The sequence below is a fragment of the Scyliorhinus torazame genome, chromosome 23, assembly GCF_047496885.1.
Source record: "Scyliorhinus torazame isolate Kashiwa2021f chromosome 23, sScyTor2.1, whole genome shotgun sequence".
NCBI classification, from domain to species: domain Eukaryota; kingdom Metazoa; phylum Chordata; class Chondrichthyes; order Carcharhiniformes; family Scyliorhinidae; genus Scyliorhinus; species Scyliorhinus torazame.
Window position 1 is genome coordinate 13,975,714 of NC_092729.1, and position 16,207 is coordinate 13,991,920.

The window sequence follows — 16,207 nt, forward strand, 5'->3', positions numbered from 1 at the left end:
ACAACTTTTTAATTGGGGGCTCCGGGAGCCAGACTGCCTGTTCCCTGCTCCCACGGATTAATGAGCAGTAAATGGTTAACTATATACAGCACAGAGATCTGTGAAACATCTTTTTAATTGGGGGTTCCCGGACCACACTGCCTGTTCCCTGCTCCCAGGGATTATTGAGAAGAAAATGGTTAAATATATACAGCACAGAGGTCTCTGAAACAGCTTTTTAATTGGGGGCTCCCGAGGCCACGCTGCCTGTCCCCTGCTCCCAGGGATTATTGAGCAGTAAATGGTTAACTATGTACTGCACAGAGGTCACTGAAACGGCTTTGTAATTATGGGCTGCCGAGGTCACACTGACTGTCTACAGCTCCCAGGGATTATTAAGACAAAGTAAATGGTTAAATATACACAGCACAGAGTTCACTGGAACAGCTTTTTAATTGGGGGCTCCCGAGGCCATACTGCCTGTCCCCTGCTCCCAGGGACTATTGAGAAGTAAATGGTTAATTATATACAGAAAAGGGGCCTCTGAAACAGCTTTGTAATTGGGGGCTCCCAAGGCCACACTGCCTGTCCCCTGCTCACAGGGATTATAGATCAGTAAATGGTTAACTCTATACAGCAGAGGTTGCTGAAACACCTTTTTAATTGGGGGCTCCGGGAGCCAGACTGCCTGTCCCCTGCTCCCACGGATTATTGAGCAGTAAATGGTTAACTATATACAGCACAGAGATCTGTGAAACATCTTTTTAATTGGGGGCTCCCGAGGCCACACTGCTGCCCCCTGCTCCCAGGGATTATTGAGAAGAAAATGGTTAAATATATACAGCACAGAGGTCTCTGAATCAGCTTTTTAATTGGGGGCTCACGACGCCACACTGCCTGTCTCCAGCTCCCAGCGATTATTAAGACAAAGTAAATGGTTAAACATATACAGCACAGTTGTCACTGAAATTGCTTTTTAATTGGGGGCTCCCGAGGCCACAACGCATCACCCAACCTCCCAGGGATTATTGAGCAGTAAATGGTTAACTATATACAGGCACAGAGGTCTCTGAAACAGCTTTTTAATTGGGGGCTCTCGGAGCCACACTGCCTGTCCCCTGCTCCCAGGGATTATTGAGAAGTAAATGGTTAACTATATTTAGGCAGAGGTCTCTGAAACAGCTTTTTAATTGGGTGCTGCGATGCCACACTGCCTGTCCCCTGCTCCCAGGGATTATTGACCAGTTAATGGTTAACTATACACAGCACCGAGGTCACTGAAACAGCTTTTTAACTGGGGGCTCCTGGACCACACTGCCTGTCGCCTGCTCCCAGGCATTATTGAGAACTAAATGGTTAACTATATACAGGCGCAGAGGTCTCTGAAACAGCTTTTTAATTGGGGGCTCCCGGACCATACTGCCTGTCCCCTGCTCCCAGGGAATATTGAGCAGTAAATGGTTAACTATATACAGGCGCAGAGGTCTCTGAAACACATTTTTAATTGGGGGCTCCCGGACCACACTGCCTGACCCCTGCTCCCATGGATTATTGAGCAGTATATACAGGCAAGAGTTCTCTGAAACAGCTTTTTAATTGGGGGCTCCCGGACCACACTGCCTGACCCCTGCTCCCAGGCATTATTGAGCAGTAAATGGTTAACTATATACAGCACAGAGTATCTGAAACACCTTTTTATCTGGGGGCTCCCGAGCCCACACTGCCTGTCCCCTGCTCCCAGGGATTATTGAGCAGTAAATGGTTAACTATATACTGCACAGAGGTCACTGAAACACCTTTTTATCTGGGGGCTCCCGAGCCTACACTGCCTATCCCCTGCTCCCAGGGATTATTGAGCAGTAAATAGTTAACTGTATACAGCACAGAGGCCTCTGAAACAGCTTTTCAATTGGGGCTCCCGAGGCCACACTGCTCCCAGGGATTATTGAGCAGTAAATGGTTTACTACATACAGCACAGAGGTCTCTGACACAGCATTTTAATTGGGGGTCCCGGAGCCTCACTGCCTGTCCCCTGCTCCCTGGGATTATTGAGCAGTAAATGGTTAACTATATGCAGGCACAGAGGTCTCTGAAACAGCTTTTTAATGGGGGCTCCCGCACCACACTGCCTGTCTCTTCTCCCAGGGATTATTGAGTAGTAAATGGTTAACTATATAAAGGCACAGACGTCTCTGAAACAGCTTTTTAACTGGGGGCTCCCGGAGCCACACTGCCTGTCCCCTGCTCCCAGGGATTATTGAGCAGTAAATGGTTAACGATATACTGCACAGAGGTCACTGAAACAGCTTTTTAACTGGGGGCTCCCGGAGCCACACTGCCTGTCCCCTGCTCCCAGGGATTATTGAGCAGTAAATGGTTAACTATATACAGCACAGAGGACTCTGAAACAGCTTTTTAATTGGGGGCTCCCGGAGCCACACTGCCTGCTCCCTGCTCCCAGGGATTATTGAGCAGTAAATGGTTAACTACGTACAGCACAGAGGTCTTTGAAACAGCTTTTTCATTGGGTGCTGCGAGGCCACACTGCCTGTCCCCTGCTCCCAGGGATTATTGACCAGTAAATGGTTAACTATACACAGCACCGAGGTCACTGAAACAGCTTTTGAATTGGGGTCTCCCGTACCACACTGCCTGTCCCCTGGTCCCAGAGTTTATTGAGCATTAAATGGTTAACTATATACAGGCACAGAGGTCTCTGAAACAGCTTTTTAATTGGGGCTCCCGAGGCCACACTGCTCCCAGGGATTATTGAGCAGTAAATGATTTACTACATACAGCACAGAGGTCTCTGACACAGCATTTTAATTGGGGGCTCCCGAGGCCACACTGCCTGTCCCCTGCTCCCAGGGATTATTGAGCAGTAAATGGTTAACTATATACAACACAGAGGTCTCTGAAACAGTTTTTTAATTGGGGGCTCCCGGAGCCTCACTGCCTGTCCCCTGCTCCCTGGGATTATTGAGCAGTAAATGGTTAACTATATGCAGGCACAGAGGTCTCTGAAACAGCTTTTTAATTGGGGGCTCCCGGACCACACTGCCTGTCCCTTCTCCCAGGGATTATTGAGTAGTAAATGGTTAACTATATAAAGGCACAGACGTCTCTGAAACAGCTTTTTAATTGTGGGCTCCCGGAGTCACACTGCCTTTCCCCTGCTCCCAGGGATTATTGAGCATTAATGGTTAACTATTTACAGCACAGAGGTCACTGAAACATCTTTTTAATTGGGGGCGCCTGAGGCCACACTGCCTGTACCCTGCTCCCAGGGATTATTGAGCAGGAAATGGTTAACTATATACAGCACAGAGGTCTCTGAAACAGCTTTTTAATTGGGGGCTCCCGGACCATACTGCCTGTCCCTTCTCCCAGGGATTATTGAGTAGTAAATGGTTAACTATACAAAGGCACAGACGTCTCTGAAACAGCTTTTTAATTGTGGGCTCCCGGAGCCACACTGCCTTTCCCCTGCTCCCAGGGATTATTGAGCATTAATGGTTAACTATATACAGCACAGAGGTCACTGAAACATCTTTTTAATTGGGGGCGCCTGAGGCCACACTGCCTGTACCCTGCTCCCAGGGATTTTTGAGCAGTAAATGGTTAACTATATACAGCACAGAGGTCACTGAAACATCTTTTTAATTGGGGTCTCCCGGACCACACTGCCTGTACCCTGCTCCCAGGGATTTTTGAGCAGTAAATGGTTAACTATATACAGCACAGAGGTCACTGAAACACCTTTTTACCTGGGGGCTCCCGAGCCCACACTGCCTGTCCCCTGCTCCCAGGGATTATTGAGCAGTAAATGGTTAACTATATACTGCACAGAGGTCACTGAAACACCTTTTTAATTGGGGGCTCCCGGACCACACTGCCTGTCCCTGCTCCCAGGGATTATTGAGCAGTAAATAGTTAACTGTATACAGCACAGAGGCCTCTGAAACAGCTTTTTAATTGGGGCTCCCGAGGCCACACTGCTCCCAGGGATTATTGAGCAGTAAATTGTTTACTACATACAGCACAGAGGTCTCTGACACAGCATTTTAATTGGGGCTCCCGAGGCCACACTGCCTGTTTCCTGCTCCCAGGGATTATTGAGCAGTAAATGGTTAACTATATACAGCACAGAGGTCTCTGAAACAGCTTTTTAATTGGGGGCTCCCGTAGCCTCACTGCCTGTCCCCTGCTCCCTGGGATTATTGAGCAGTAAATGGTTAACCAAATGCAGGCACAGAGGTCTCTGAAACATCTTTTTAATTGGGGGCTCCCAGACCACACTGCCTGTCCCTTCTCCCAGGGATTATTGAGTAGTAAATGGTTAACTATATAAAGGCACAGACGTCTCTGAAACAGCTTTTTAATTTTGGGCTCCCGGAGCCACACTGCCTTTCCCCTGCTCCCAGGGATTATTGAGCATTAATGGTTAACTATATACAGCACAGAGGTCACTGAAACATCTTTTTAATTGGGGGCGCCTGAGGCCACACTGCCTGTACCCTGCTCCCAGGGATTATTGAGCAGTAAATGGTTAACTATATACAGCACAGAGGTCTCTGAAACAGCTTTTTAATTGGGGGCTCCCGGAGCCACACTGCCTGTCCCCTGCTCCCAGGGATTATTGAGAAGTAAATGGTTAACTATATACAGGCACAGAGGTATCTGAAACAGCTTTTTAATTGGCGGCTCCCGGACCACACTGCCTGTCCCTGCTCTCAGGGATTTTTGAGCAGTAAATGGTTAACGATATACTGCACAGAGGTCACTGAAACAGCTTTTTAATTGGGGGCTCCCGGAGCCACACCGCCTGACCCCTGCTCCCAGTGATTATTGAGCAGTAAATGGTTAACTATTTACAGCACAGAGGCCTCTGAAACAGCTTTTTATTTGGGGCTCCTGAGGCCACACTGCCTGTCCCCTGCTCCCAGGGATTATAGAGCAGTAAATGGTTAGCTATATACAGCACAGAGGCCTCTGAAACAGCTTTTTAATTTGGGCTCCTGAGGCCACACTGCCTGTCCCCAGCTCCCAGCGATTATTGAGCAGTAAATGGTTAACTATATACAGGCACAGAGGTCTCTGAAACTGCTTTTTAATTGGGGGCTCCCGGACCACACTGCCTGTCCCTGCTCCCAGGGATTATTGAGCAGTAAATGGTTTACGATATACTGCACAGAGGTCACTGAAACAGCTTTTTAATTGGGGGCTCCCGGAGCCACAACGCCTGGCCCCTGCTCCCAGGGATTATTGAGCAGTAAATGGTTAACTATAAACAGCACAGAGGCCTCTGAAACAGCTTTTTAACTGGGGGCTCCCGAGGCCACACTGCCTGTTCCCTGCTCCCAGGGATTATTGAGCAGTAAATGGTTAACTATATACAGCACAGTGTATCTGAAACAGCTTTTTAATTGGGGGCTCCCGGAGCCACACTGCCTGTCCCCTGCTCCCATGGATTATTGAGCAGTAAATGGTTAACTATATAAAGGCACAGACGTCTCTGAAACAGCTTTTTAATTGTGGGCTCCCGGAGCCACACTGCCTCTCCCCTGCTCCCAAGGATTATTGAGCAGTAAATGGTTAACTATATACAGCACAGAGGTCACTGAAACTGCTTTTTAATTGGGGGCTCCCGAGGCCACACTGCCTGTCCCCTGCTCCCAGGGATTATTGAGCAGTAAATGGTTAACTATATACAGCACAGAGGCCTCTGAAACAGCTTTTTAATTGGGGGCTCCCTGACCACACTGCCTGTCCCCTGCTCCCAGGGATTATTGAGAAGTAAATGGTTAACTATATACAGCACAGAGGTCACTGAAACTGCTTTTTAATTGGGGGCACCTGAGGCCACGCTGCCTGTCCCCTGCTCCCAGGGATTTAAAAAAAATATATATATCTTATTCAAATTTTCCGGCCAAAAACAGTACAAAGGTTTTTCCCTTTTTACAGCAACAAAACAACATAAATAACAGCGACCGTTTTTTGACAAATCAGTAGATATGATATATACTAAATGGCAACTGCCATAATAAAAATAATAACTCTTCCAAATAATAAAATCAAACAATCCAATATACATAACCAAGTACAAATATCTATACATAAACACCCCTGAGGACCCGCTCGAGCATTCCCACCCCCCCCACCCCCTCCCCTCCCCCCATGGGTTTCTGCTTCTACCTTCCCATTTCCATTATCGTTCTGCGAGGTAGTCAATGAACGGTTGCCACCGCCTGGTGAACCCTTGAGCCGAACCCCTTAGTGCGAACTTTATCCGTTCTAGTTTTATAAACCCTGCCATGTCATTTATCCAGGTCTCCACCCCCGGGGGCTTGGCTTCCTTCCACATTAACAATATCCTGCGCCGGGCTACTAGGGACGCAAAGGCCAAGACATCAGCCTCTCTCGCCTCCTGCACTCACGGCTCTTCTGCAACCCCAAATATAGCCAACCCCCAGCTTGGCTCGACCCGGACCCCCACCACCTTTGAAAGCACATTCGCCACCCCCACCCAGAACCCCTGCAGTGCCGGACATAACCAGAACATGTGGGTGTGGTTCGCTGCGCTTCTCGAGCATCTCCCACACCTATCCTCTACCCCTAAAAATTTACTGAGCCTTGCTCCGGGCATATGCGCCCTGTGTAGAACCTTGAATTGTATCAGGCTTAGCCTGGCGCACGAGGACGATGAGTTTACCCTACGTAGGGCATCTGCCCACAGCCCCTCTTCAATCTCTTCCCCCAGCTCTTCTTCCCATTTCCCCTTCAGCTCATCCACCATTATCTCCCCCTCGTCTCTCATTTCCCTGTATATATCTGACACCCTACCATCCCCCACCCATGTCTCTGAGATCACTCTATCCTGAATCTCCTGCGTCGGGAGCTGCAGAAATTCCCTCACCTGTTGCCTCGCAAAAGCCCTCAGTTGCATGTATCGAAATTCATTCCTTTGGGGAAACCCATATTTTTTCGTCAGTGCTTCCAGACTCGCAAACGTCCCGTCCAAGAACAGATCCATCAGTTGTACAATCCCAACTCTCTGCCATGCTCCAAATTCCCCGTCTATTCTCCCCGGGACAAACCTATGATTATTTCTTATCGGGGACCGCACCGAGGCTCCCGTCCTTCCCCTATGTCGTCTCCACTGCCCCCAAATTTTCAGTGTTGCCACCACCACTGGACTTGTGGTGTATTTCTTCGGGGAGAACGGCAACGGCGCCGTCGCCAGTGCTTGTAGGCTGGTTCCTTTGCAGGACACCATCTCCAATCTCTTCCACGCCGCTCCCTCCCCTTCTCCCATCCACTGACACACCATTGAGATATTGGCGGCCCAGTAGTATTCACTTAGGCTCGGTAGTGCCAGTCCCCCCCTATCCCTGCTACGCTCAAAAAAAAACCTCCTCACTCTCAGGGTCTTCCCAGCCCACACAAAACCCATGACACTTTTCTCGATTTTCTTGAAAAAAGCCTTCGTGACCATCACCGGAAGACACTGAAACACAAAGAGAAATCTCGGGAGGACTACCATTTTAACCGCCTGCACCCTACCCACCAGTGACGGGCACCATGTCCCATCACTTAAAATCCTCCTCCACCTGTTCCACCAATCGTGTTAAATTAAACCTATGTAAGGTTCCCCAACTCCTGGCTATCTGAATCCCTAAGTACCGGAAATCTCTTGTTACCTTCCTCAGCGGTAAATCATCGATTCCCCTGCTCTGCTCCCCCGGATGCACCACAAACAACTCACTCTTCCCCGTATTCAATTTGTACCCTGAGAATTCCCCAAACTCCCTGAGTGTCCGCATTATCTCAAGCATCCCCTCCACTGGGTCCGCAACATACAGCAATAAATCACCTGCATACAAGGATACCCGGTGTTCTTCTCCTCCCCTGAGCACTCCCCTCCACTTCCTGGAGCCCCTCAGTGCTATGGCCAGGGGCTCAATTGCCAAGGCAAACAGTAACGGAGACAGGGGACACCCCTGCCTCGTCCCTCTATAAAGACGGAAGTAGTCAGATCTCTGCCTGTTCGTGACTAAACTTGCCACCGGGGCCCTAGAGAGCAGCTGTACCCATCCAATAAACCCTTCTCCAAAGCCAAATCTCCTCAACACTTCCCACAGACAGTCCCACTTCACTCTGTCAAATGCTTTCTCGGCGTCCATCGCCACCACTATCTCCGCCTCCCCCTCTGGTGGGGGCATCATCATCACCCCTAGCAGCCTCCGTATGTTCGTGTTCAGCTGTCTCCCCTTAACGAACCCAGTTTGATCCTCGTGGACCACCCCCGGGACACAATCCTCTATCCTCGTCGCCATCACCTTGGCCAGGAGCTTAGCATCTACGTTCAAAAGGGAAATGGGCCTGTAGGACCCACACTGCAGCGGGTCTTTTTCCTTCTTCAAAAGGAGCGATATTGTCGCCTCCGACATAGTCGGGGGCAACTTCCCCCTTTCCCTGGCCTCATTAAAGGTTCTCGTCAAAAGCGGGGCCAGTAGGTCCATATATTTCCTATAAAATTCCACCGGGAACACATCCGGTCCCGGGGCCTTCCCCGCCTGCATGCTCCCAATCCCCTTTACCACCTCCTCCATCTCAATCTGTGCTCCCAGTCCCGCCCTCTCCTGCTCCTCCACCTTCGGGAATTCCAGCTGATCCAGGAAACACATCATTCCCTCCTTCCCTTCCGAGGGCTGAGCCTTATATAACCTCTCATAGAATGCCTTGAACACCCCGTTCACTCTCTCCGCTCCCCGTTCCATCTCTCCCTCCTCATCTCTCACCCCACCTATCTCCCTCGCCGCTCCCCTCTTCCTCAATTGGTGGGCCAGTAGCCGACTCGCCTTCTCTCCATACTCATACTGTACACCCTGTGCCCTCCTCCACTGTGCCTCTGCCTTACCCATGGTCAGCAGGTCAAATTCCACATGTAACCTTTGTCTTTCCCTGTACAGTCCCTCCTCCGGTGCCTCTGCATATTGCCTGTCCACCCTCAGAAGTTCTCTCAACAATCGCTCCCTTTCTTTACCCTCTTGCTTCCCTTTATGTGCCCTTATGGATATCAGTTCCCCTCTGACCACCGCCTCCAACGCCTCCCAGACCACTCCCACCTGAACCTCTCCGTTGTTATTAAGCTCCAAGTACCTTTCGCTACACCCCCTCACCCTTAGACATACCCCCTCATCCGCCAATAAGCCCATATCCATTCTCCAGAGTGGGTGCTGTTCTTTTTCCTCTCCTACCTCCAGATCTACCCAATGTGGAGCGTGGTCCGAAATGGCTATGGCCGTATACTCCATCCCTATCACCTTCGGAATCAGTGCCCTTCCCAAGACAAAAAAGTTTATCCGTGAATATACCTTGTGAACATGGGAGAAAAATGAGAACTCCTTACTCCTAGGTCTAAAAATCTCCAGGGGTCTACTCCTCCCATCTGCTCCATGAAGTCCTTGAGCACCCTGGCCGCTGCCGGCCTCCTCCCGGTCCTGGACCTCGATCGGTCCAGCCCTGGATCATGCACCGTATTGAAATCTCCCCCATTACCAACTTTCCCACCTCCAGGTCCGGGATACGTCCCAACATACGCCTCATGACGTTTGCATCATCCCAGTTCGGGGCATATACGTTCACCAGAACCACCGCCTCCCCTTGCAATCTGCCACTTACCATCACATATCTACCCCCACTATAGTCTTTGCCTCAAACAGTACCCGTTTCCCCACTAAGATAGCCACCCCCCTATTCTTCGCATCTAAACCCGAATGAAACACCTGCCCCACCCATCCTTTACGTAGTCTGACCTGGTCTATCAGTTTCAGATGCGTCTCCTGCAACATAACCACATCTGCCTTTAATTTCTTTAGGTGTGCGAGTACCCTTGCCCTTTTAATCGGCCCGTTCAGCCCTCTCACGTTCCACGTGATCAGCCGGGTTGGGGAGCTCTTTACCCCCCACCCCTTGTCGACTAGCCATCCCCTTTTTTAACCCAGCTCCTCACCCGGTTCCCACGTACCCGTATATCCCCCCGACGGTGCCCCCCCACCTCGACCACCCCGTCCCATAACAGCTCCCCCTTCTCCTTAGCAGCAGTAACCCAATTGACCCCCCCCCTCCGCTAGATCCCCCTCTAGCGTAGTTGCACCCCCCATGTTGCTCCCAGAAGTCAGTGAACTCTGGCTGCCCTCGGCTTCCCCCCTTGTCCTCGGCCCCTCACTGTGCGAGGCCCTCTCCTTCCTGCGTCCCCGTTCCCGCCACAATTACCATAGCGCGGGAACAAAGCCCGCGTTTCACACTCGGCCCCGCCCCTACTGGGGCATTTCCCTTCTCCTTCCCCTTTCCTTCCCATGGCGCACACAGTTCCTCATACTCCCCCCCCCCCCACCCCCCACCCCAACGAGGGGAAGAGAGAAAAGTTACAGGGTCGAAGAATTAACAAATTGAAAAATCATCCCCCCCCCATTCCCCTTCCTCGCCCCACATAGTCACCCCACCACTTTATCCCAGAAGCTCTTTCTCTCGCCAGACTATTCCAGCTTCTCGTCCACTATGAATGTCCACGCCTCTTCTGCCGTCTCAAAGTAGTGGTGCTTCCCTTGGTATGTGACCCACAGTCTCGCCGGTTGCAGCATTCCAAATTGAACGTTTTTGTGAAGCACCGCCTTAGCCCGATTGAAACTTGCCCTCCTTCTCGCCACCTCCGCACTCCAATCCTGGTATACGCGGATCACCGCATTCTCCCACCTACAGCCCCGAGTTTTCTTGGCCCATCTTAGGACCGTCTCTCTGTCGTTGTAGCGGTGAAACCTCACCACTATAGCTCGAGGTATTTCTCCAGCCTTTGGTCTTCGCGCCAGAACTCGATAAGCTCCCTCCACCTCCAAGGGGCCCGTCGGGGCCTCCGATCCCATTAGTGAGTGAAGCATCGTGCTTACATATGCCCCGACGTCCGCCACCTCTGCGCCTTTGGGAAGACCCAGGACTCTTACATTCTTCCTCCTTGAATTATTCTCCAGTGCTTCCAACCTGTCCACACACCTTTTGTGCTGTCTCTGTCTTCACCACCAGGCCCTGTATTTCATCTTCGTTTTCAGCAGTCTTTGTCGACTAGCCATCCCCTTTTTTAACCCAGCTCCTCACCCGGTTCCCACGTACCCGTATATCCCCCCGACGGTGCCCCCCCACCTCGACCACCCCGTCCCATAACAGCTCCCCCTTCTCCTTAGCAGCAGTAACCCAGTTGACCCCCCGCCTCCGCTAGATCCCCCTCTAGCGTAGTTGCACCCCCCATGTTGCTCCCAGAAGTCAGTGAACTCTGGCTGACCTCGGCTTCCCCCCTTGTCCTCGGCCCCTCACTGTGCGAGGCCCCCTCCTTCCTGCGTCCCCGTTCCCGCCACAATTACCATAGCGCGGGAACAAAGCCCGCGTTTCACACTCGGCCCCGCCCCTACTGGGGCATTTCCCTTCTCCTTCCCCTTTCCTTCCCACGGCGCCCACAGTTCCTCATACTCCCCCCCCCCCCCCCCCACCCCCCACCCCAACGCGGGGAAGAGAGAAAAGTTACAGGGTCGAAGAATTAACAAATTGAAAAATCATCCCCCCCCCATTCCCCTTCCTCGCCCCACATAGTCACCCCACCGAAGTCACCTCACGACACATAGTCACCTCACGACCCGAAGCTCCAGCTCCTGGGTCCTCTGCTCCTCCTTTAGCCCTTCAATCGCCTGTAATATCGGGGCCAACAGCTCCTTCTTCAGCTCCTTCTTCAGCTCTTCCACACAGCGCCGTAGGAACTCTTGTTGCTCCGGGCCCCATAACAAGCGGCCTCCTTCCGACGCCATCTTGCTTCGAGCTTCCCTTCCTTGCCGCTGCTCCAGAGGATCTTCTGCAATCCGGCCGCTCCACCCAGGGGTTATTGAGAAGTAAATGGTTAATTATATACAGCACAGAGGTCTCTGAAACAGCTTTCTAATTGGGGGCTCCCAAGGCCACACTGCCTGTCTCCTGCTCCCAGGGATTATTGAGCAGTAAATGGTTAACTATATACAGCACAGAGGTCTCTGAAACAGCTTTTTAATTGGGGGCTCCCATGGCCACACTGTCTGTCCCCTGTTCCCAGGGATTATTGAGCAGTAAATGGTTAACTATATACAGGCACAGAGGTCACTGAAACAGCTTTTTAATTGGGGGCTCCCGGACCACACTGCCTGACCCCTGCTCCCAGGGATTATTGAGCAGTAAATGGTTAACTATATACAGCACAGAGGTCTCTGACACAGCTTTTTAATTGGGGGCTCCCAAGGCCACACTGTCTGTCCCCTGTTCCCAGGGGTTATTGAGCAGTAAATGGTTAACTATATACAGGCACAGAGGTCACTGAAACAGCTTTTTAATTGGGGGCTCCCGGACCACACTGCCTGACCCCTGCTCCCAGGAATTATTGAGCAGTAAATGGTTGACTATACACAGCTCAGAGGTCACTCAAACAGCTTTTTAATTGGGGGCTCCCGAGGCCACACTGCCTGTCCCCTGCTCGCAGGGATTATTGAGCAGTAAATGGTTAACTATACACAGCTCAGAGGTCTCTGAAACAGCTTTTTAATTGGGGGCTCCCGGACCACACTGCCTGTCCCCTGCTCCCAGGAATTATTGAGCAGTAAATGGTTAACTATATACAGGCACAGAGGCCTCTGAAACAGCTTTTTAATTGGGTGCTCCCGGAGCCACACCGCCTGTCCACTGCTCCCAGGGATTATTGAGCAGTAAATGGTTAATTATATACAGCACAGAGGTCTCTGAAACAGCTTTTTAATTGGGAGTTCCCGAGGCCAAACTGCCTGTTTCCTGCTCCCAGGGATTATTGAGCAGTAAATGGTTAACTATATACAAGTACAGAGGTCTCTGACACAGCTTTTTAATTGGGGGCTCCCGAGGCCACACTGCCTGACCCCTGCTCCCTGGGATTATTGAGCAGTAAATGGTTAATTTTATACAGCACAGAAGTCTCTGAAACAGCTTTTTAATTGGGGGCTCCAGAGTCCTCACTGCCTGTTCCCAGCTCCCAGGGATTATTGAGCAGTAAATGGTTAGCTATATACAGGCTCAGAGGTCTCTGAAACAGCTTTTTAATTGGGGACTCCCGAGACCACACTGCCTGTCCCCTGCTGCCAAAGATTATTGACAAGTAACTGGTTAACTACATACAGCACAGAGGTCTCTGAAACAGCTTTTTAATTGGGGCTCCCAGAGCCACGCTGCCTGTCCCCTGCACCCAGGGATTATTGAGCAGTAAATGGTTAACTATATACAGCACAGAGGTCTCTGGAACAGCTTTTTAATTGGGTCTCCCGAGGCCACACTGTCTGTCCCCTGCTCCCAGGGATGATTGAGAAGTGTGGTAGTATGTATTAGGGGTCATGTGGGACTGTGAAGCCGTGGTGCTGTTGGCTGACAGATCCCGGGTCCTGGTTGGCTGTTGACCCCTAGCTCCGCCCTGAAGGCGGAGTATAAGAACCCAAGCTTCTCCCCGCCGCTTCATTATGTTGCTGAACTGCTGGGGACAAGTCTCGCTTAATAAAGCCTGAATCGACTTCATCACTACTCGTCTCTCTCGTAAGTCATTGTGCGCTACAATTTATTAAGCGAGCTTAAAGGACTATGGAGCTCCGGATCGCCCCGGAATGCCTGCGGATCAGCCCCCACGCAGCGAACTCGGCAGCAGTTTTTAAACACTGGCAAGCTTGTTTTGAAGGCTACCTCCGAACGGCCCCCGGCCGGATCACAGAAGACCAGAAAATGCAGGTCCTGCATTCGAGGGTAAGCCCGGAAATTTACCCTCTCATAGAAGACGCAGAGGATTTCCAGACGGCGCTCGCAGCACTGATGAGCATCTACGTTCGCCCCGTGAACCAGGTCTACGCACGCTACCAACTCGCAACGAGACGGCAAAGTCCCGGAGAATTGTTAGAGGAGTTCTACGCCGCGCTGCTAATTTTGGGACGGGGCTGCAGCTGCCCGCCGGTTAACGCGATCGAACACTAGGACATGTTAATTTGCGATGCGTTTGTGGCAGGTATGAACTCTCCCCAAATCCGCCAAAGACTTTTAGAAAGAGAGTCGCTAGGACTCTCAGAGGCATGGGCCATTGCAGCTTCCCTAGATGTGGCCTCGCAAAACGCCCGCGCCTACGGCCCCGACCGCGCGGCAGCCCCTTGGGCTCCGTGGACCCCCGTCGCGACAAACCCCCCCCTCCCTCACAGGCTTGCGCGGTTAAAGCGCCAGATCATCCTGGGGGGGCCCGCTGCTATTTCTGCGGGCAAGCGAAACACCCCCGGCAGCGCTGCCCGGCCCGCGCAGCTATTTGCAAAAGCTGCGGCAAGAAGGGCCATTACGCGGCTGTGTGCTGGTCCCGGGGGTCGCCGCAATCCCCGGAGAAGAACGAGCCCAGCGCATCCCAAACGCTCCCCAACCCCCCCCCCCCCCCGCCAGCACCCCATGTGCGACCCGCGGGCGCCGCCATTTTATTTTGGGTCCCGGGCACCACGAGGGGAGGATGGGCGCCGCCATCTTGTGACCCCCCAGCCACGTGCGATTCATGGGGGCGGCCATTTTGTCCACCGCCGGCCACGTGCGATTCATGGACGCCACCATCTTGGATGACAACAAAGGACCCCAGCATCAACGGCTCCACGGGGTCCGAAGAAGACGCCGAGACACTACGACCACGACTGGCTTCGGTGACACTGGACCAAGCACGGCCCCGGACGCTCCAAACGATGACAACAACGGTGCTGATCAACGGACACGAGACACCATGCCTGATCGACTCCACGAGCACCGAAAGTTTCATTCACCCAGACACGGTAAGACGCTGTTTTCTGACCATCCATCCAAGTACGCAAAAGATTTCCCTAGCTGCAGGATCCCACTCCGTACAGATCAAAGGGTTCTGCATCGCGAACCTAACGGTGCAAGGGAGGGAGTTTAAAAACTACAGGCTCTACATCCTTCCCCAACTCTACGCGCCCACATTACTGGGATTAGATTTCCAGTGTAACCAGCAGAGCCTAACATTTCAATTCGGCGGCCCAATACCCCCACTCACTATCTGCGGCCTCGCGACCCTCAAGGTTGAACCGCCGTCCTTGTTTGCAAACCTCACCCCGGATTGCAAACCCGTCGCCACTAGGAGCAGACGGTACAGCGCCCAGGACCGGATGTTTATTCGGTCTGAAGTCCAGCGGTTGCTGAAGGAAGGCATAATCCAGGCCAGCAATAGTCCCTGGAGAGCCCAGGTGGTAGTTGTTAAGACCGGGGAGAAACAGAGGATGGTCATAGACTATAGCCAGACCATCAACAGGTACATACAGCTAGATGCGTACCCTCTCCCCCGCATATCCGACATGGTAAATCGGATTGCCCAGTATAAGGTTTTCTCCACCGTGGACCTCAAGTCCGCCTACCACCAGCTCCCCATCCGCCCAGGTGACCGCAAGTACACAGCCTTCGAGGCAGACGGGCGGCTATACCACTTCCTAAGGGTCCCATTTAGTGTCACGAACGGGGTCTCGGTCTTCCAACGGGAGATGGACCGAATGGTTGACCAGCACAGGTTGCAGGCCATTTTCCCGTACCTCGACAACGTAACCATCTGCGGCCACGATCAGCAGGACCACGACGCCAACCTCCAAAAATTCCTCCAGACCGCTAAAGCCTTGAACCTCACATACAACGAGGAAAAGTACGTTTTTAGCACAAACCAGCTAGCCATCCTGGGCTACGTAGTGCGCAATGGGATAATAGGCCCCGACCCAATGCGCCCCCTCATGGAATTTCCCCTCCCCCACTGCTCCAAAGCCCTGAAACGTTGCCTGGGGTTCTTTTCATATTACGCCCAGTGGGTCCCCCAGTACGCAGACAAGGCCCGCCCACTAATACAGACCACTACCTTCCCTCTGTCGACAGAGGCTCATCAAAGCGGATATCGCAAAGACCACGATGCACGCCATCGACGAGTCCCTCCCCTTCCAGGTCGAGAGCGACGCCTCCGATGTAGCTCTGGCAGCCACCCTTAACCAAGCAGGCAGACCCGTGGCTTTTTTCTACCGAACCCTCCACGCCTCAGAAATCCGCCACTCCTCAGTGGAAAAGGAGGCCCAGGCCATAGTGGAAGCTGTGCGACATTGGAGGCATTACCTGGCCGGCAGGAGATTC